At 42.6% G+C, this 20,567-nt stretch overlaps 1 protein-coding gene and 1 long non-coding RNA gene across 7 annotated transcripts in view; one reads left to right on the forward strand and one right to left on the reverse strand.

Moving 5' to 3' along the window:
- The window catches only part of KCNC1 (potassium voltage-gated channel subfamily C member 1), a 126,865-nt gene that overhangs the window by 46,099 nt on the left and 60,199 nt on the right, over positions 1–20,567 (reverse strand). The gene's annotated exons all lie outside the window — the stretch shown is intronic.
- LOC121070364 overlaps positions 4,717–20,567 on the forward strand; it is a 54,951-nt gene continuing 39,100 nt past the window's right edge. Inside the window, exon 1 of the long non-coding RNA XR_005820030.1 lies at positions 4,717–4,839. This is a non-coding gene — a long non-coding RNA (uncharacterized LOC121070364). The remainder of the gene's footprint in view (positions 4,840–20,567) is intronic.

The following is a 20,567-nucleotide window of genomic DNA, read 5'->3' on the forward strand; positions in this document are numbered from 1 at the left end:
CAGCTCAGTGGGAAATTCTCATCTTAACATTTATAGATTCCTGATCCAAATGTGCCCCAAGACTTCTGCAGCTAGATATATGGGACACTACAGAAGGAGCTGTAAGTGTTGAAAGGGAGTATTCCATCTCTTCAAGGGACTGTAGTAACATAGGTTTGATAAGGGCCTCCAAACATAATCTAGTCAGCCCCTTAACCCAAAGCACAGTCTTCGATCATTCCCCAAAGTTAACTATATAGGCTGTTTTTAAGGACCTTCAATGGTGAATATTATAGACTTTCTGCAAGAAATTTATCCCAGTGCTTCATCGTACTCTAGCTGTAATTTTTTTCTTCCTAATGCCTAACATAAATCATCTGTGCTACATTTTAGGCTTGTTTGCTTTTGCCCTATCCGTCACAGACAGCTATGGATTTGGAAATTTGCAGATGCTTTCCTTCTTTTCTAAGCTAACATCTATTAAAGATCCAAATGTTCTATGGGTCCTAGACTCATGTTCTCATATTCTCATTCTGTTACTGCATAAAATCAATATAATTATTAATCTCATTTTCAGGTGATGCCACACACATTTATGCTGTCAGTTCTGTCAAATGTTCTAGAATTAAATAAACCAAGTAAGTCATGTAATATTTCAAAATTGGAGCATGACAAATGAAACCAGACAACTTTTTCTACAACTGCTCATTATTACTAGGTTTTTCAGCCCTTTCTCGTAAGGCAGTAGGCAACTTTTTGTGCACTATGCACACTTTCTATTCTCAACTGAAAAGAAGAATTTTTTCGCGATGACTGGTGGCAGCATCGTGAGTTATGATTTTCTGGATCTCGCCTCACCACCTTTGTTCTGGATGCTATTTTCTCTCCTGAGATATGACACTTCCTCCCTCTCTGACTCGCTGCCAGTCCTTCGTTGTGGGAAAAAACATTTCTTATGCAATGCCTTGACAAGAGAGGGGAATTCCTGACTAGAGCTAGGCAAATCCAACTGGGAAAACCCAAAGACTTGCAAAATATGCTTAGTCCTGAGGCTTCCTATTTTTTAGATGTAATTTTTATTTTTCTCCTTCAAAAATGAATAAGAGTCACACGTGCTTGTGGTTATGATCAAGTGCAGCCAGATGAAACTAGGTATGTATCTCAGCCCAAGCCTCACCTTTTGAATTTAGAAATGTGAAAATAGAAAGAGGATGGGTTGACAAGTTTTAATCTCTCAAAGGCATATATGTGTGTGCACACTCTTGAAGTTGTTAACTTAGGGATTCCTTACAGTGATTTTAGCTGTAGGCTACGTGAGTTCTGGGACTCTCTGTGGAGCAGCAACTCCCATTTCTCCTTTTTTGCTACAGCTTCTGCACAGTCACTTGCTCAAGAGTGGCTAAATTCACATGTTCATACTTATAAGAAGTACAGCCTCTCTCAAGCCTACACCTCATTAGAATCATCACAGAAGCTCTTCAAAGAGTAGGGGACGTATTTCTGTATCCTTTCAGGGCCCACCCCAAGTGAGCCACCAACCTCAGCTATGCACCAGCACTGGAGAAATGAAATTGTTACAAGCATGGAGCAGGCAGAGTGCCTGTTGGCCTCCAGCTCCATTAGAAAGAACACACCTTTTCTTATATTTTGCAGGAAAAACTCCAGTGTGTGGAAGCATTGAGTGCAAAACTCCACAAGGAAACACTTGAAATACTCAGTGAGGCTTTGTCCTGAATACAGACCTTCCTAACCTAATAAAAGAGGAAGACTTTTCTCCCTGTGGTTTTTAAACCAAGATATTTGTGGTGCGTGCCAGATCATGTTTGTATTCAGACAATGATGCTGCTTCTTTGAGACAAACTAGAATAAGCAGTTGTCAAATCTTTAACAGTTTAAAATGTGGGTAGGCTGGCTACATAACCACCCTTGGACAGGGTGTGAAATCTACCTGCTTGTCTTCCACGAGAAGTCACCAACAGCTGGTAGGGGCAGTCAATAGGATGCTGGCAGCTCCTACGTAAGACTAAGGGGAAGACCCAGAAGACATCAGCCCACAGAGGTGAGCCGTTTGGGCGTGTAGTGCCTGCAAAAGGTCCCAACTCCAATTTCTCTCCCAAAGCAATCCTGTAGCAAAAGTAATTGTGATAAAATTCCTGTTTGGAGACAGAGACTAACCTTTTTCATATTTGACTGTGGATTTTTGAAATCACGGTTTCCGAATGCTCCATGAGAGATGTTCCAGAGTTTTAAATTCATGGAGTGGCCGAGTGCCATCTGAGAGTTGAGCTGAGCACCTCAGAAGTGAGGCACTCAAAATAACTCATCATTCTGAAAAACTGAAAGCACTGAGATCTCTTTGGGTGCCACTTAATGTTGAGCTTGGGATTTCCTGTTTTCACTGCAGTTTATATGGAAAGATGTCACAGATAACAGTCCCTGAAAAGCCAGGCTTCTTAGCAACATGGCTGAAAATTAGGTGTCAGGACGCAAGCATTTCAATGACTGTTTCATGTTGGATATTTTGGCAATCCCCATAAATATGGGATTCTTCCCTAGTGCTAGTCCCACAAGCAGCTGAAAAGTTTTGCAATTCATGTGCTGGGTCAGAGTGGCTATATATTTCCACTTAATAAAATCCTAAGTATATGTGAAGATGTTTCTCTCTGATAGTGGAATAGAAAGAATCAAGCTTTTGTATATACATATATAGAAGAGATGGTGCCTGGATGTGCAGGGATGGGGTCAGGAAAGCCAAGGCACAGAGGGAACTGAGTTTGGCAAGGGATGCAAAAAATACCAAGCTAAAATACACAAAGAAATATGTTATATATAAATTTGTGTTTATATATTAGGTATCTAATGCCTGCCTCGAGGACTGTGGTGATGCCTGGCTGTAGCATGCAGAACTGGCAGACGGTCTGTTCTCCCTCTTTGTGCACAGCCCTGCCAGGACAGCAGCAATTACTAGGAGAACCAGTGGATTAAGGAGAATCCTCTGAAGGGGAGGAATGTGCAACCCAGTGGAAGACAGGCCTTACAGAAATGGCCCTGGTATGACATTGCTGCATCCTCAAATTCCTCCTGTGACTCTTCACAGCACTGTGTTTCCAGGGCTTTTCCTCTTCTAAGCAAGGAGAGGAAGGGCTCATTCTAGCCCTTCACTTCTGTTCTGTGCTGCATTTCCTTCTGCCTGACACAGACCCTCTCTACCCTTCCAGGTCTGCCAGGGCCGCTCCTCCCAGATAGAGGCATCTTGCTGGGGACATTGCTCTCTGGAAGGAGGCTTTACCATGAGGACGGACTTGTGGCCAGCCAGGGGGATCACCTGCCTCACTCCCAGTGCTCGCAATGCAGCATGGGCTTCCAGGTATTTGCACAGTACAGGAACATGGGGACCATGGATGGGAGATGGCATGTACTGCCTGAATATAGGTTGATCTGTGCAGTGTAGCTGCATGAGACACTCTGATTCCTAGTCCAAACACTGACCAGAAGCCTTCTGCAGCACAAACTTTTGCCTCAGCTTTTACTAGTGGTAATTTGCCTTTATGGTGTTCTGCTTCACTTGTTCCCGAGTACAAGATAGACTTGCTATAGCCTCCTACCTACAGAACCCTTTTCTGCTGTGTTTTTATATTTATCAGTCCAGGGAATGAAGGGGTTATGGTGATGTTATCTGGCACTTTATCACCCCCTCTTTTGTCAGTATCTGTTTTACCATCTTTCTGAAGAGAAGAGTTTTCACGCCTATGTTTCTGTGGCTTGACTCTTACATGTGCCAGAAGTAAACATATGGAGCCAGGAAGGTAGCCATTTTATGCCAGTTTGCTCCTTTGGCATTTTCTCTCCTGTTCAGGTGGTCAAGCACTTCAATTCCCAGGTAGATTTCCCTTTTCTCATAGGAAATGTCTCACTTTCTTTGTGGCGAGATTTTGTAAACAAGTGCATATATGATATGTAGAGAGAGGTATTTCTTTTTTTCCCCTTTCCTGCTCTTTGTTCTAAGTATCCTAGGGTGTCTTCTCAAACTCTCTGAAAACTGTTTAGATCTATGCCTTAAGACCTTTGCTCCCAAAATGTCCTTTTGCTATAGAGCTTGATAGCACTAGTTAGGGTTCCTATTTTTTTTAAGATTTTCTAGTAACTCTTGTCAACTTAGGCAACATTTCACATTTCAAAGATGACTTCCAGAATTTGCATTTTTCTCCATAAAAGGAATCATTTTGGGCTCAGCACAGAAGCTCTATTTGGTTCTTGATTTTGCCCATGAAGGTACTGCAACCTCTGTATGGCAAATCAGCTCTGAGATGTTCACTCATTAAAGACATACTGTGACCGTAAAGAACCTCAGGAAGAGCCCAGCCACAACCCAAACTCAAGAGGGCACCTGCTGTCCCAGGAGTCCTTATCACAGTATTCAGTACAGGGCAGTTAGTGCACATGCCCACTCTCCTTGCTGACAGCACTATCCTGATTTAAAGGAGAGGATTATATCATCCTTTCTTTCCCTGGTAAAATATTTTCTCCTCCTGTGTATATTCACTGTACCTAATCTAACTACACCACTGCGTACCAACAGACATGCAAAAACTCTGCACTTACATGTGAGATGACAAAGAAAAAAGTCCTCATCGTTATGTTATTAAAGCTTAACTTATGAGAAGCATGTATAACACTCATGATACTAACCTGGCTATCAGTTATGCACAGCAATTCTCCCTCCCCCAAGCCAGAGTCATTGTTAGCAGCTGTGAAACTTTTGCAGAGAGAGTGCTCCAGGGGCAGTGCTGTGGGGTTAATTGCACAGCATGGTTGGCCAGCTCTCAGCAGTTCAGAAGGGTTCCCAACAGCCTTTTGCAGGTAACTACTGGAAGAGCCACTGTCTTCTCTGGTGCTGGGGAACTGAACTCAGGACCACTCTCTGTTAACTCCTGTAGTTGGGACCTTTTTTTTTGGGGGGGAAAGACTGTAAAAGGTTGTGTGGTGCTGAAAGAACAAGGCCTTGAAATGCTTACTGTGAGGTAGGTTGCATAAGCAACAAGGAAAACAATTCTACTTAAAACAATGTCTCAAGCTTTCAAGGTTAACTCAAGCTGCTGAAGAAAAGATTAGAAAAGAAACACAAGGTAAGTCATAGCCTGAACCCAGAGGAAAATGGCTTTCTACATAGGATGAAAGGAATTTAGAGTATTTTGAGAAGTTTGCCAGCAGTGTTATGCAACTGTTTAACTTGTGTCCTGTAGTATGCTCAGCATCTTGTGGGATAATAGCAGACTCTCATCTTTTACTGCTTGCTGCATTATGGCTGTATCAGCCATGGTGTATTTGCATATCTTTAGTTTATTCAAGTGCACATGCAGGTATGATGTGAACCGTGGCTGAAGAGCTAACTTTGTTTCTGAATGCTATCCTCCACCATAAAGGAAATATCCTTTATTTGGAATAGCTTTGTTGAATATTATGCATCTACCTGCACTACAAAGAACCTGAAATATTGCATAATGCTAACACTTAACAGTGTGCAACATTTTATGCCTTCAAAGTGCTGTTGAAATGTTAATTTAAAAATCAATCTGCAACTGTTTTGTAAGGCAAAAGAAGCAGATGCTATTTCTGTTCCATAGGTGAGGTGATGGTGAGGCTCAGAGGTTACAGTGGGTTTTTCTCAGGTATGTTGTTTTCATTTTGACTGCACAGCTACCAGTATTGAAGTCTCTGGCTGAGGCAAAATGAAGGGATATCTTGAAATCCAGAATTCCAAAGGGACGGATAGGGTTGTCAGATTGAGTGCTGAGATGTTAGGATACTGTGGGGATATAGCCCCCTTGAACTTGTGTGTGCAGAGACAATGCCATTCAGTCATGAAATTCCACCTCTGTCTTTCAGCCACGCTCTTCTTTTTAACCTTGCAGACCAAGCGAGTCCCAACATGTAGCAAATGGCAGGGGGGAGGATGAGGTGAAAAGGATGGGTGGACTGTAGCTGTAGATTTTTCTGTTTATCTGAATTATGGTCTTGTTCATCTAACATAGCTACATGAGTTCCTCTGGAAAGGGCTGCTCTGCGTGGGAGAAGGGTGAGAATTTTTCCATCAAAAGTGAATAAACTATACTTGGTAGTGACTTTAATCTTTTGTCCTGAGAAATCTTTTTGTCTGAAGTCCTCAACGTGGAGATCTCTTATCAGCTGTTTTAACAGGATCAGAGTGCCAGCCTATGAAAATCTGGCCTTAAGGAGATTTCCATTTGGAGACATTAACTGCGAATTACCAGAAATCACTAAGCACTTTTGGAAGTCTTCCCTAGCACGTATTGCCACACAACAGGCACAAAACTGCATAAAAATAAAGGGAGAAAGGGTGAAATTAACTGATGGTGGAAGTGCACTGATTCCAACAATGTCATTTCTCTCTGGGAGCTTCTGGGTGAGGCGTACTTTCTCTCCTGAGCATGAGATAGACTGCTGTCCTGGGTCATTTCTTTGCTTAAAGAAGAGCTTGAGCAAATGGTTGCCTACAAAAATCTATTTAGAAAAAGGCCTTTAAGAATAGAGCGGTCTGTAATGCTGACTTGTTTGTAAAAAGCAATTCCTAGACGTGTGGGTAGAGAGTCGGGTGAATGCCATCAGCTACAGCAAACAGAGAGGTGGGGGAGGCTGAGTGGGGATGAAGTAAAAAAAAAAAAAACAACGAAAAGCCAGGACTTGCACTCAAGCTAAATGTTCCTTTAGCCAGCATGGATGGGAAGGGGCATTCGCTGCATGAGGTTTGTTTTCACCCACTTCATTTCTAATTCGTGAGTGACTTGCACAAGCTGTGTGGTGCTGCAGGGTGGCGCAGGGCATGAACTGTGTGCAAGGGCACGGCACAGGAGGAGCTGATGCCCTGACAGGAAAAGTTAAAGCTGATTTTGAAACACAGAGCTAGATGGGTACTTGCGAGGTGCCAAACATGAAGGTTGTGTTTTTTGTTTTTATTATTATTCATTGCTCAGTCAGAAGTATTTTTACATTTAACTTGGAATACAACCCCAATGAGGAGAGAGGCAGCTTCCCACTGTAACCTCTCCCTCAAATGCCCTGTGCTTCAGAGCAAGGTTCCCACAGTTCCCGACAGGTGGAGAAGCCCCTCTCCCTTCTTCATGCTCTAGGTGGAAGCAGCTTTCCTAAATACATCACTTGCAGTTCAGCTACGTACGTGCCCCTCTGACAGGGGTTGGGGACGTGAAGGCACCCCCGAGTGCCACCTTCTTTGTCAGGGCAACGAGCACTCCACATTTCTGACTCTTTCCCGTGTTTCCTCTCCGTGGCAGGGATGTTCCTTCACGTGAAGGGGAGAGCGTGGTGTCAGCCACACCACCACCGCCCTGCTGGTGGTGCGGAGGCAGAGCGAGGTAAGGATCTGCAGCAGAGCCACCTGCTGCCCCTTCCCGTGGCTGAGCCCACTTGCATTTCGCAGACTTTTTGTCTCAGTGCGAGTGGTGACATAGTACGAGGATTCTTTCCCTGTTCAAAATAGTCACAGAAGCTGGTGAGGAATCGCCAGGTGTGTGTTCAAGGCCCGGTAGGCATGGGAACCGCGGGCCTTCGGTAACCACAGTAACAGTGGGGCTGCCTCGCTGGCAAGCCAGACAAGCCGCCTCGCCATCCGCTGCCTCGGAGGTGCTCTGTACATTGGTGAGCTATTTTAGGCACTTAGTTCCACAAACCAGAATGCCTATTGGAATGACCCGTGCACCGTACTATTTATGAATTATTCACTCCATTCTTATCTTCACCAACTGGATTTCTTTTCCCCTATCAATGCATGTAGGCTCTTTCCACTCTTAGTTTTTCTCATTTGTTGTTTAGAAGATGGGTCTCTTATCCAAAACATAATTCATATTATTGCTGGTTTTAAGTATTCTCTGTTGGAGAAACCTTGTCCCCTTCCCAACACACCCCCACTCTAGTCCTGTAGTCCCTAAATGGAGCCTTGCATACTTCTGGCCTAGAACCACAGAATGAGTTCTGCTAAAAATTTGCTAATGAAGGAAATCAATACAATTTGGAATGAGTTCTACCTCAAACGATCAATACAGGCCCAGTGATGTACAACAAGCAGGCAGGTAAGTTGCTCTAAATAAATTTACAATTGATTTTATTTTTAAAACCAAATTAGGACATTTATATTCTTACCAAATAAAATCAGCTACAATTTATGCAAACAAGCATATTCCTAGGTTTGTCTTTTCTAATACTAGTAGTAGATCTCTATTTATAGCTCAGTAACTTGTATTCCTGGGATAATATGCATGATTTGCTCACCCAAAAGCATGGTTTGCCTGTTGGTAAAACAGGTCATGTTTATTTAGGACTTCCCCTTGTTGAGATTAATAATCTGCGGTAACATCTGGTAGCTCTGGTAGTTCACGGACACTTGGGGGCTGCGTATTTCAGTGTAGGCTGTGGGACAGGCTCACGCACCTGTGTCCTGCTGTGGGGGCACAGTGGAAACTGAGAGCTGCCTTCTGACCGTGCCTCGGGTGGCATCACCAACCAGGGTGGGTGTGCTGGGGCTGAGTGCCTTTGCTTTCCTCTCCTTGCTTTGCAGACTGTGCCACTGGTTGGGTGCACAAAGGAAAAGACACCCTTGTAAGAGAATATGCTATAAATGCTTTTTGTCCAAGAGGAGCACAGTGCTGAGACTCTGAGCTGCTTGACTCTTGCAGGAGGACATGCTGGGATGTGCGCTCCATGGTCATCAGAGCTGCATGTGCTTAGAGACAGCTTGGATCAGGAAGAAGCGTAGGCTTGACATTGTACCCAACACTGCATGCAGGTCCTAATCTGCTAACTCAGAGGTATTTTACCTGCACAGGTGACTCATTCAGGGACATGCAGCAGGCAAATCAAATCTACCTCCTCAGGAATAAGCAGTGCTGCATTCATTTATTTTTTTTGTGTGTGCGTGTGTTTATAGCTGTGTTGTTTTATTAATTCTGCAAAAGTTTGCAGTCTGAAATCAACTAAGATTCTGAGTTTCTGAGTTGTAGCAAGTTCGCTCAGATGTTTACTTTGAGCAGTGGTGTCAGCAGTGCTGCAAGATCATGTGAAGGACCAGCAAGGAACTATATAAATATCTGGTGTAGAGAAGTCTTGAAAGCAGGTGGAGAAAGTTTGAAAACAGAAATTAACATGGCTTGTTTTTTGCCTTATTCTTAATCCTCAGCAGCTTCTCAGCTCCATCATATACAGTTCTTTCAGGTGTGGAGGATTGGCAAGGCTAAAAAGCTGCCTTTAAAAACCCATAGATATTTACACAGATGTCATGGGATTTAATGCAGCCACTGGATTATGAAGGCACTTGGTTTATTTTCCCTGTGCAACATATGCTTGCTTATGAGCGTGATGTTATGGTGCTCTTGGTGTTCTTGTGTAATGACCATTAGCATGAGTCATTCTCCTTGCTACTTGCTCAGAAAATGTAGTTCATTCTTTTCTTCACATGCATACACAGTTCTTGATAGTATTAAGGAAGAGCAAATGAGTTAATAGGTGTAGCTTTAACCCTGAGCCTCTGGCATATCGGATGAGGCATCATTCTTACCAATCTTGGAAGCTAGAAATGATAAAAGGTATATTTTGTACTTCTTCCTGCTGCTGGAAGGCCTTTCCAGGGTTATTCAGGGGATTATATGGGATGAACATCTCTTCCTTTGAGGCAGCGTTCCAGAGTGGAATACTTTGTAGCCTCACTATCTTCTTTCAACCCATTTTTCCTATTTACGTGCTGCTTTGTTTTGCTGTGCTTTTCCCTCCTTTGTCAAAGTGCCCTTCAGGTTGTTGCAGGCTGCTTTGTTATCCCTTAAGGCTGTTGCTCAGCAAAGATGGATCAAGTGAGCTGGTTCAGTCTGTCTCCTTACTCCGTTATTCCAGCCTGCAAAGGTATCTTTTGGTTTTGGTCATGATTGCCTTAGAAAGGGGAATGCTGGAATCTCTTCAAAGCTCAGTTTAGATTGGAGTATTTTAATTTGAATATTAACTCTTTCCATGATTTTTTTTTAATAAAGTTAACATATTATTGTTGGTATTGATGGGGATAATCTGGTATCGTGCACGGGCACATTCAAGTTGATAGTATGTTACAAGGATTTTACTTTTGAGTACCATGGTTAAAAAATCTAATTAGTCTGCTGGTTTGTCTGCCTCTCAAACCTACTCAACGAGCAGCTCAAGTACAAGATGTTCTTGTCTGCTGCAACTGACAGATATGCTGCACTTCCCCAGCCCTCCCCATTGCCTGCCAGACAGGGATCTGTATCAAGATAGTTGAGCTGCGTGAACATAAAGAGTATCTAGGCTGACTCAGTGCCTCATGGATGCAAGAAGTATCACGCAATGTATTTGTTACTGCATCATGCTCTTATAAGTGGACTCGAATTTCTGACTTGCTCTCTGGGGTTGAATATTTTCAACACTGACTAGAGGGCTTTTCTTCCCAGCTCTCAGTAATTTTAAATGGAAGCCACATGGCTGAACTCTCCAGGCCCTGAAAATGCCAGCTGGCATTGTTACTCGGAAGAGGTTTGGGAAGTGGCCTGGTTCCATTGATCCTCCATGGGATCCCATTGATACCAATGAGGGCCGGGGACCCTCTAAGTGAGATGATCAGTAAAGGTTGGGCTAAAATAGAAGAGAAATGGGTCAAAGCTGAGGAAGCAGAGAGTTGTTGCTTTGTTTGTAACACCTGTCTTGTTTTCCAGAAAGGCTCGTGTAGCCTAAGGTGGTATTATCAGCACTTAGGAAAAAGAGGGGTTAACAGTTGATCTCCTTCTGGAAGGCAATGCTGGAGTTTCCCTCCACTCCCGATACAGTAAATTTCATAACCATTTCTTTTTCTAACTTATAAATGGCTGTTGGGTGGACTCTTCAGACTGTAGTCTTATATGCAGACTTCCAGATCAAGCTCCCGGTTTATCATAATTTGATCACATTTGGCAAAAGTGCCAGGGTAGAAAACGTGGAGAACCACAGCCTCTTAAGAATGGTTAAGGATGGTGGGAGCAGGAGCTGGAAAACAGCCTTCCTTGTTTTGCTGTGCACAGGCAAGCACAGTCTCCAGCACAGGCAGACTGTTTGGCTTTGCCATGGCTGCCTTATTCTGACCTTCCAAACCCTTCCTCTATTTGATTTTTATGTGCAGTCAGCTTTTGTGTTCTGGGATCCCTGTCTCATCTGTGCATGAGTGTGTGAAAGGGGAGAGGTATTTGTTCTGAGGTCCTTCTGCTATTTCAAAAATAGGAATAGGCTGGAGCCTTCTGAAAAGGCAGTAAGTTCTTATAACGCCAGGTGTATTTATTGCTGTGCTTTTTAAAAAAAAAAAAAGACTATCGATGCAAAACAACTAGTCTGTGTCTTGGAAGGCAGAATCTTTTTGTTCTCTCCCACTCTGAAAGATTACTATTGTGAGGAAGGAAAGAAATACAAAATGGGGAGAAGGTGGTGTGTCTAAATGGTTCATAGTGGGTAGCTTTAAAATAAGGCATCTCTTTCATGATTGCAAATGGATTGACAGAAGCTGTTGTTAGATTATCTGTCAGCCTTTTTTCCTATGTGCACTGCAGCACAAATACTAAATCCTCTAAATTGCCCTCAACAGGAGCTTCACCAGTACTGCAGTGACTGTATCTCATGTGGGAATACCTGCTGTAGCTTTCAGCTGCCTGGTTTGGCTAGGCTAGCAGCACAGCCCAAGCCTGCCAGCTGCTTGCCTGGAGGTTTTAATGTGTCCTGTGGCCAAAGTTTAAGGGCTGATTTTACTCATAAGAGCATGTTCTTTGAGGGTGGGAGGTATTTCTATAGGTTGAGTGCAAGACTGCACTTTCACCCTCTTGTTTCTTGCTGCCAATTTCCCTTTCTCTTCATTCTAGGATTTCACCCTGTATAGCTGAGGTGAGGGGCAGTATTCATGGAAGTGGGAAGGAGCTAGTGACGACAACAAGGAAACATGACATAGCACTAACTAGCTTTCTGCTGCTTGGCAGCAAATAAATACAACCTGGGAACAGCAGGAGGAATACTGAAAGGAAGAGCAGGTAGCTGAACTGAGTTAGGATTTAACATGATAGTTCTTTTATCTATCCTCTGCTCCTCACTAATTTTTATACTCATAAATTGAAGAGTGATGAACTGAACAAAAATCCCTAGATCTCAGAGAGATTATTCCCTATGCTGGCATGTTAGGTTTGACACCATGTAACTTCCAAGTTGTATATGCTTGGTAGTATACTGACTCTTGTGCATTGAGCAAGGACTGGTGGGACCACAGGAAAAGGTGTGATGGGACGTGGGCTTTATTTCTAGGGCCATGGGGGTACAGATTACTTGATTAGTGTAAAAGGGTTTTTCTTTATCTACCCAACCTTATTTGTTTGCTTGTTTTATTTTCACTTTTTCAGGAATGCTGATTAGGTAAATCTGTATTCTTATGCACCTTGCTCAGAAAGAGCTCTTTTCAAAGCTTTCAGCTGAGTCTAAAGGAAGAAAAACTTCTATTTTTTCCTAAATCAGTCAAGTCAGGCTTGAAATGACCAGGTGCTCTGTTGCACTGGGAGAACATAAAAAAGGAATAAAATTACTATGGATATAACTTGCTTGGAAAGAGAGACTGTCAGAGTAGAAAGCAAGTTAAAATAAAATCTTCACCATGATCATTTCAGAATCAGCATTTCACATAATCACATAGAACATGCCACTGAAATTCCAGAGACTGCCTGCAAGCCATGCCTGTGCCTGATGGCACCTGCATCACTCGTTGGAGCACTCCAAGCTGTTCCTCTGCCTACCTCCCCACTATGTCCCAGCTGCAGCCAGCTCTCCCTTCACACCCCTCACCCTCAGTTGCTCCAGCTGTTCCTTGCACCATGGAATTAGGTTAGTCAGTTTTATGCCTTTACTATTTGCAAGTGACACTTCAATTTTCAGTTGGCTAAAAACCTACTGCACAAGGCACGCTCCTGGCTGTTGTTGATGTTGATGCCTTCTAGAACCTCAGAGGTGTGAGGCTGCCTACCAGATGTCAGAAGATAGTGGGTTTTCTTCAGTCATTATGCTGGCTTTATGCTGGCTTTATGCTTCAGCCATTTATGCTGGCTTTTTTTTTTAGCCATTTATTAGGCTTTGTTGCTTTAAATAAAAGAAAGTGTGCAGGCGGATATGTTTGTATGCAAATAACATCAATGCAACCAAACTGCACTAAAATTATAGAAAAATGCATAGTGGTTGGACAACAATGCATTAGTGAGGGTTTCTACTGCTTTTCCTTAAAGCTTTTCAGACCAGTGTTAGATTTTGGTATGCGTTGATCATCTCTGAAAATTAGTTTTTCAGTTGCAAGGTGACGCAGACAGCATAGGTTGTAGAAGCCACTCTCCTGGATCTGCTGCTTTGGATCCTTTTCCTGCTGGCACTGGTGATTACAATCTTGCTGTTGGTTTCTGGACCCGGAGGAACGTGTAGTGCAGCAGCAGGATTCCAGAGTAAAAGCCCAGTATGAGACATTGTGTCTGACATTTTGGTAATAATGCATATTGATTTTAGATTTGTGATGCTTATTTCTTTGTATGTTTTCTCACGTAATATTAGCACGGTCCTGATCCAGTTAACAGAACTGCTCACACAAACCTCAGTCCGGTGGAACTTACTTCCACAGTGATTAGTCAAATTGGGGAACTGGCTTCAATGCCAATAACTTCTTGCATTTGATTACTTGCAGGTTTTTGCCCTAATTTAAGGCGGAGTAAAATGTACAGTTAGAGAGGGGAGAATAAAAAGACTATGTTCTGCTCCTCTTTCCATACAAACCCATGGCAAACAGTAATAGTTCCGTGAAAAGTAGTTTTTCTCATGAGCATGTCTCAAAATGATTTACAAAAGAGGGTAGCATGAATTCCCCTTTTGTGGATGGGGAGGACTGAGCAACAGGATGAAAATTTTTTTTTGTTTCTCACCACTGAAATAGACATGTTTATAGGAACTAAATGAATACAGCCTAGGACTTCAGTATGAAATACAGATATGTCAGAAATGTCCCTTGAGAACATGTATTGCTTTTAAGCTACAAATGCAGTGAGCATTCAGGTGTGACTAAGTATAATTCATTAAATCTGTTTCTTCGAAAACTGCGTAAAGCTAAAAGTTTTAAATGGGGCAGGAGCCAGCCAACTTCTAAAATAGCAGAGCATTGTGGCTTATGGTGCTTCTATTCATTGGCTGCTTTAACAGTACGGCTGTAATAGGACAGCAAAGAAAATGCAAGCATCAGTCTTCAGTGGCTTTAACCTATTTGACATGATTTGAATCTAGGGCTGTTCAGAAAACGAAGGTCTGTAGTCCATTCCATGCTGTTTTAAAACTAGAACATTCTTATGCACCTTTAAGGACGTTGTGTCTCAAGAACAAGGATAGGGACTGATGGCATGTTTTTCCCCTGACTCAGTAATTAAAGACCTAATGAGACTGGTAAATGACATGGCCTTCACTTCACAATTTCATTTGTAGACTTGTAACTTATTTAAAAGAGCACAGTTGAATAAAGTTGGTCAAGACATAGCTTTGTTAGTTGTGTGTGTATGGTATTTCTTTTTTTTTTAATCCTCACTATGACTGTAAATCCAGCGGTTTTCAGGAAAGCACTTTATTGTGTTTCAGGCTGTATTCAGGGTACGGCTCTCAGCCATGGCCTTAAAATTATGTACAGTGTGTGTTTTCTCTCTCCAATGTCCACATCAGAGCAAATTACAGTAACAAAGGAGGTTAGTGAGATAACAGGAATATCACAACTAAAGGTAATTAGCACCTTGGGAAATCAATTCCCAAGTAGCTATTACTGTGTGGGGAGAGCAAGGAGACTGGTGCGGGGGCAAGGACAAACTGCACACGCATACACTGTGTTAGCAAGTCTGCTTGCTGGCTCTGTTCAGGGAAAATTCATACAAGTTTTGCCTATGTCTGGTATATAGAGTAGGTCTTATGGAAATAGTTCAAGAAAGACTTTGAAGACTGGATGATCACAATTGTCTTGGCAGGCTGTCCTTTTAACTTGGGCATCAAGATATTCGTAATAGACTTCTTTGTCACAGAGGGTTATATTTACAAAACAGTACATGCATTTAAAAAAAAATGGAAAAAGAAGTTGGCCATTTCTTCTGAAGCGGTCAAAGAAAAAACATACCACGATTATGGAGTTTGTCTGCTCCTTGCACAGGGCTACATGCTTAGAAGAATCCAGAATTAAAGAATGTTTTCTGTTGCGGCACTCTTACTTTCCTTTGTAAGCAGGAACAGAAACCAAATTATGTCAATACTTTTGCCATTTATCAGTATACTTTTTTTTTTTTTTAACTTGCACCCCAGGGGATATGACTTTACTCTTGAGCAACTTGCCTGAGTGAAATAAGAAGCTTGTTACAGAGTAAGGAGCTACATGCAAGTCTTTGGAGTTCAGTTCTTTAGCTGCGAGACTATTATTCTGATCATATTTTCCTTCTTTCAGAGAAAATATCTACCTAGGCCAGAATCATGCCATTGTTGAAATTGGTAGATATTTGTGGCTTGTTTCAGTGAGTAGAAAATTCAACTTCTGGTGTCTGTGGATCAGTATATCATGTGCTCTGTCTAAAGCTGTTTGAAGACCCTGGCATAATTGTGAACCTTTAATTAAGCCAGACTCACTCCTAAAAATTCAGTCTGTAGGTTTTCCCTTTCTCATTTTTTTGTCATGTATTTGATGTTGATCTTGGAGTGGATGGAAACTTCATCCTTTCTATATGTAATCAATTAATTATGTTTTGTAGAAGTTATATTGAAGTTATATCAAAACTATGAGTTGCTGTGTTAGTGGAGAGACATCTTTGTCCAACGCATTGAGTGCATGCTGGTGGTAAGTGAAAAGGATGGGTGATTCGTTTGGAATAGACCTGTGCTCCAAAGCTTTTGCATCTGCAAAAACAACAGGGATCTCCAGAGACCTGACATGTATCTGTCAAAATTAAAATTTGATGTCCTATGAGGAGATAACTGGTGGTTGTTTACTTTCTTGGGTTGGATAGCAAGAGATTTTGGAAGTATCCTTCTAAACCACTACCCAAACCTAGCAGTTTGATCAGTTTCTTCCCTTCTGAAGAGCAGCTGTCAAATACTTGGATGAGAACATCCAGTAATTCCTTGGTTTCTCCCCTTCTCCACTGCTTTCTCCACTTCTTTTGCCTGGGAATACGCACCCAAATTCATGTAGACAGAAATGCTGGTCCTTCATGGCAGGGAAATACCTATCCTTTTAAACTACATTCCTGACTCAAATGCTGTGGTGTGGGTCTCCCGAGGACAGAACACGATGTCCCATATTTACGAGGGACTGCCAAGAAATACCATCAGTGAGGCAGGCAGTGAAATTCCTGGGCACGCTCAGGGCTGGCTAGTGCCAGTGATGGAGGAAAGCAGCCAGTTCCCAGTGGGAGGCAGGTGGGGGATTGGCAGTTGTTGATTTTTTTACAGGGAGAGAGAAGGGCTGAGTTAAAGCAAAGATACATATACAGTGAGCACTAAGCAAATCTGACTCCAGAATTTATATAGCAAGTTGGCATTGTTGGCTTCAGCTTCAAACTACTGGCTTGCGTGTGTTTGTAGGTCTGTGCTGTGAAGATACCTTCATCTTCCTCTGTCCTTCTTCATTTTATGCTGAACTATATATCCTTGAGAGAACAAATGCTGCAACAACAGGGTTGTCCGTCAAGTGTCCGTCAGACAGGTTTTGGTTATGCATGTGAAGTCCAAGGCTTTCTCCTTTATTAGGTTACAGCTGGCATTAGTTTCTCCCTAGCCAAAACTAGGGTGTTTGACAGCAGGTGGCAAAAGGCAGAAACTTCATTGCTAAGACTTCGCCTGTGCGCCGATCATCTCTGGCGACTAGCAGAAATAACCAGGCTTAATAGCTCTGTCTGAACTCATGTGTCCTTTTTTTTCCACTAATGAAGCATCAGAAGAACAGTCTGCACTATTCTCCCAGCCAGTCTGAGGCAAGTCACCCTGCCCCACCCCCCCAGCTGTTATCGGGAGAAGCCCTTTGTTTTTCCAACATGCTGTAGCCTTGTTAATCCTTGTTAAATTGGAATTGGAGATGGTGGGGAGGAGGGGGCCATTGAAACAGGACCAGAACAGCTGCAGTTGTATGCACAAAAAGGAATATTTCACAGTGGAAGCAGCACCCTCTCAGTAGTCCTCGGACCTCCCTGACCCCATCTCTTAACACAGAGGTTCAGCCACCTACCAACTGATGCCCACCTTCTCACCTTGAACACCATCTGCCTGACACCACCCACCTTCTCCCAGAACCCTGCCTTAAGGCAGTTAGTTGTTGGCATGGCAAGTTGATGTTGTGCAATGATGTGAGAAGTTCTGGATTAGGTAAATTGCTGTGTGGCTCCATTTGACAAAAAATTTGTTCTTAATTTTCCTTGAAGCCGCAGCAGGATTTCTAGCGATGCAGGGTTCAGCATGGGAGTGCTGGGAGAAGCTCAGCAGGATTCAAGTGGTGATTTCTGCGCAGCGTGTGGTAGAGGAGCAGCAGAGAAAGGTGAGCTCTCTGCGAACATACTGTAGAGCAGTGGGTATACACAAGAGAATTGGCGTGTAAATAAGTGGTGGGACATAGCATGTTTGCTTGTTTGTTTTTACTGTAGCTAGGAAAGCTTCATTATCTTTTTATGTGAGTTTCACGTTTATTCTCAGTTCAGCTTCTTGACAGGAAAATAAACATAGTGGCTGGATGGTGTTTTGCTCAGGGCTGTGTAATTCCAAACAATGAGATATGCACTCAAGCACTGTGGTACATACACCTGGCAGCCTATGTAGCACGCTCACATTGTTCTTTGAGAAGCCGTTCTCTGCTGCTAAGTTATAGGGTATGTGGCAGTACAAAAAATAAATAAAAGTAGCCTCTTCACATGTAATAAAGCAGTGAGCAAACCAAATAAAATGGGAAGTAAGCTCAGCAAATAATGGAGTAGTATAAAATAATCCCAAGTGCTAGAGAAATCCACAGTAAAGAAATTGCCACCTGGTAACTGGGGAGAGGTCTTCCATGTTGGTACTAATTTTCTCTTCCTTCTCATTTTTCTGCATTGAATTATGATGGGGTGCACCCAGAGCAGACCGTTTATGTAGCATAATGATCCTATAGAACAATTAGTTTTATCTGAGGATATTTAGGGATAGAGATTTTATTTTTTCAAACAGTTTTTGTGCACAGTGCTAGGTGTAAACAGCTTTTATGCAGCCTATTTAAAAAAGGTTTCATTCTTTCTCCATCTTTGTAGATTGGCAAGATGTTTTGAGGATACAATTGGGTATCCCAGGAGTAAAGCTGCTCGGCATTTTAGCTTACTATACTCAAAGCAATTTACATGGATTTAAGTGGGTATCGATGAACTGATTGTCACATTAGGTGAGAGCTCTCATCCAACAGATTAGGCAACAGAAACAGACGAGGGGCAACACTGAACCCTTGACCACGGCAAACCAAAGAGAATGCAGCTTATTTTCTGTTACTCCAGACAGCCTTGGATTTCATCTCAGATCCTGGTTTTAATAACACAGAGCTCTGCTTGGAGTCTAAGTGCAGACAACCAGATAACTTAATAATTGCAAAATATCTTTGGACTGTCTAGAATCACAGAAAAGCTACAAAACTCGCTGTCCCAAAAAGGAAGTATCACAAAAATCAGCACTTGCAAAAATCACAGAAAGTGAAGTGTCAGTGTGCCTTACAGGGTCTGCAGAGAAAACCACTCTGAGCTTTGTGTTTGTCAAGTCTTGTAAATCTAGAAGCTCTGAGGGACCCACAGTAGGCATTTTGTGGACCCTCGTCTGCATAATTTACTGTGCCCCTATACTTGTAATGTTTCTCCCTCCAGACTGGACTCTTAGAACATGTATAAAGTGTGCTGCAGAGGTGCAAACTATGAACTGCTCATAAGTTATTTTCTGGCTTGCTGAAGGAGTCATCTTAGCAGGAGCCTGTTAAGTGTTGCTTATCCTGTTGAGATTCCATTTCCCAGACACTTACAGTTGGAATTGCTTTTACAAGCCAGCCATTTTCCTCAGCTGGCACTGCTACATTATTAATATGCTTGTCTTGCTCCATGAAGGTATTTTTTCAGTGTAGGATGAAGTTTAGTTGACAAGCTTTCATGACTTTTTTGCACCAAAATGGCAGCTAGTAGCAACCAGCTTATAAGCTTTTATTTTTCATCGTTAAACTTGCATCATCTACTAGAACATAAAATTTTGATAGATGGGCTACTACAAGCACTCTGTTGGCTAGACTGCTCAAGCCTGTTATCAGCTATGTATGTACTGCTGGGTGCTGCACTCCACGTGTGCCGTGCTGGATTTAAATTAAACTTGCATTCCGGTTGTTATTATCCCAGAAATGAAATGAAGACCAAGTATATTAAGACTACTGCTAAGGTCAACAGCAAATTTATGTTGTTATTGACAAAGTAACTACTCGTACTTAGACGCACATGGTGACAAACCCTGATGTGAGGAACATCTCTAGAGAGATGAGTTGAAAGAGAGGCAGAAGAAGCCCAGAGAAGTTCAAAGATATGCCATGCTCGCCCAGCTGGAGGTTAATGGCAGAACCTGCTGGTGTCCTGACCTGCCAGGACAAGAGGCTTAGAGGTCTGGACTGCATTCAGTTAACAGAAGTTGCACTATATTTTTCTAACCTTGTTGTCATTAAAGTAGGATTTAATCTCAGGTAATGCGGCTTTTTGTGCAGAAAGGGGGAAGAGTTATAAATCACAGTTTCTTGCATTATACTGCGCTTTCTCTCCATGGATATTGAAGCACTTGACAGATTAATTAAGACATACAACTCTCATAGGAGATCCGTACTGCATGAAAAGCTGTTGAGTTACCATACCTTAATGAGTTTGGGGTGTCATCTGAGCAGCTCAAGGTGACGGAGTGCCCTTAACCCACTGTGAATACAAAGAAGGGTTCATTGCTATAAATCCACTGGAGTATATTTAAATCATAAAGGTGTCTCCTAATGACTCTGCTTGCTAGTGGTGATGCACTAAGCTATAGCTCAGTTTGAAGCTATGGCTTAGCGTGATGGTTTGGTGGCATGCTCAGATAATCACGCTGCAACAAGAGTCCTCTTCCAGAAGGTGGGTGGATGGCAAGTAGCTAAAGCCCAGATTCTGAAATGAGCTTGCCTGCTTTGAGTGTGGCTGAATGTCAAGGTTGCACCCAGAACGCTAGGGGGTACCCTTAGATCTTCTACTGCAATGGGAGCTGAGGTTTTGCTGCTTCCAGTTGTTAGGGATGAGTCATTCAGAAAATTCTGGTTTTGTCCAAATTTACAGGTGGTGACAGTCCCAGAAATAGAATGTAGATTTGAGGGTGTTAGCTGCAGGAGCTGGGATTTTTGTAAGTGAACCAAAGTGCATTGGGAACCCAGCATTCTTCCCAAGTGGATGGGATGGGGCACGGGATTTCCAAAGATTCCTCCCAAAAGATGGCTATGTATCACCTTGTAA

Source organism: Cygnus olor, chromosome 5, assembly GCF_009769625.2.
Source record: "Cygnus olor isolate bCygOlo1 chromosome 5, bCygOlo1.pri.v2, whole genome shotgun sequence".
Classification (NCBI taxonomy): domain Eukaryota; kingdom Metazoa; phylum Chordata; class Aves; order Anseriformes; family Anatidae; genus Cygnus; species Cygnus olor.